Source organism: Arachis hypogaea, chromosome 17, assembly GCF_003086295.3.
Source record: "Arachis hypogaea cultivar Tifrunner chromosome 17, arahy.Tifrunner.gnm2.J5K5, whole genome shotgun sequence".
NCBI lineage: Eukaryota > Viridiplantae > Streptophyta > Magnoliopsida > Fabales > Fabaceae > Arachis > Arachis hypogaea.
Genome location: NC_092052.1, coordinates 49,269,930 through 49,271,658, shown reverse-complemented (window position 1 = coordinate 49,271,658; position 1,729 = coordinate 49,269,930).

The window sequence follows — 1,729 nt, the reverse complement described above, 5'->3', positions numbered from 1 at the left end:
CTTCCCTCATCTCATTTGTCACCTCTGCAATTCGGCTGGAATTGACATAGAGGAAGACATCCTCATTGATGACGACAAGCCCATCACTAAGAAAAGGATGGAGCAAACAAGAGATCCTACTCATGGGCAAGAGCATGAGGAAATTCCTCATCATGAAATCCCTGAGATGCCTTAAGGGATGCATTTTCCTCCACAAAACTATTTGGAGCAAATCAACACCTCCCTAGGAGAATTAAGTTCCAATATGGGACAACTAAGGGTGGAGCACCAAGAGCATTCCATCCTCCTCTATAAAATTAGAGAAGACCAAAGAGTCATGAGGGAGGAGCAACAAAGGCAAGGAAGAGACATTGAGGAGCTCAAGCACTCCATAAGATCTTCAAGAGGAAGAACAAGCCGCCATCACTAAGGTGGACCCATTCTTTTATTTTCTTGTTCTTATTTTTTCTGTTTTTCGAATCATATGCTTTATGTTTTGTCTATGTTTGTGTCTTTACTACATGATCATTAGTGTCTTAGTGTCTATAACTTAAAGCTATGAATGTCCTATGAATCCATCACCTTTCTTAAATGAAAAATATTTTTAATTGCAAAAGAAAAAGAAATACATGAATTTTGAATTTTAAAATAGTTTAATTATTTGATGTGGTGACAATACTTTTTATTTTCTGAATGAATGCTTGAACAGTGCAAATTTTTGAAATTGTTGTTTAAGAATGTTAAAATTGTTGGCTCTTGAAAGAATGATGAAAAAGGAGAAATATTATTGATAATCTGAAAAATCATAAAAATGATTCTTGAAGCAAGAAAAAGCAGTAAAAGGCTTGCAGAAAAAAATATATATGCGAAAAAAAAGAGAGAAAAGAAAAGAAAAAAAAAGAGAAAGAAAAAGAAAAAGCAAGCAGAAAAAGTAAATAGCCCTTTAAACCAAAAGGCAAGGGTAAAATAAAAAGGATCCAAGGCTTTAAGCATCAGTGGATAGGAGGGCCCACAGGAAGAAAATCCTAGCCTAAGCGGCTAAACCAAGCTGTCCCTAACCATGTGCTTGTGGCGTGAAGGTGTCAAGTAAAAACTTGAGACTGAGCGGTTAAAGTCGTGGTCCAAAGCGAAAAGAGTGTGCTTAAAAGCTCTGGACATCTTTAATTGGGGACTCTAGCAAAGCTGAGTCACAATCTGAAAAGGTTCACCCAGTTATGTGTCTGTGGCATTTTTGTATCTGGTGGTAATACTAGAAAACAAAATGCTTAGGGTCACGGCCAAGACTCATAAAGTAGTTGTGTTCAAGAATCAACATACTGAACTAGGAGAATCAATAAAACTATCTGAATTCTGAGTTCCTATAGATGCCAATCATTCTGAACTTCAAAGGATAAAGTGAGATGCCAAAACTGTTCAGAAGCAAAAAGCTAATAGCCCCGCTCATCTAATTAAGACTAATCTTCATAGATGTTTTTGGAATTCATTGTATATTCTCTTCTTTTTATCCTACTTTGTTTTTAGTTGCTTGGGGACAAGCAACAATTTAAGTTTGGTGTTGTGATGAGCGGATAATTTATACGCTTTTTGGCATTATTTTTAGTATATTTTAGTTAGTTTTTATTATGTTTTTATTAGTTTTTAAATAAAAATCACATTTTTGGACTTTACTATGAGTTTGTGTGTTTTTCTGTGATTTCAGGAATTTTCTGGCTGAAATTGAGGGACCTGAGCAAAAATCTGATTCAGAGGC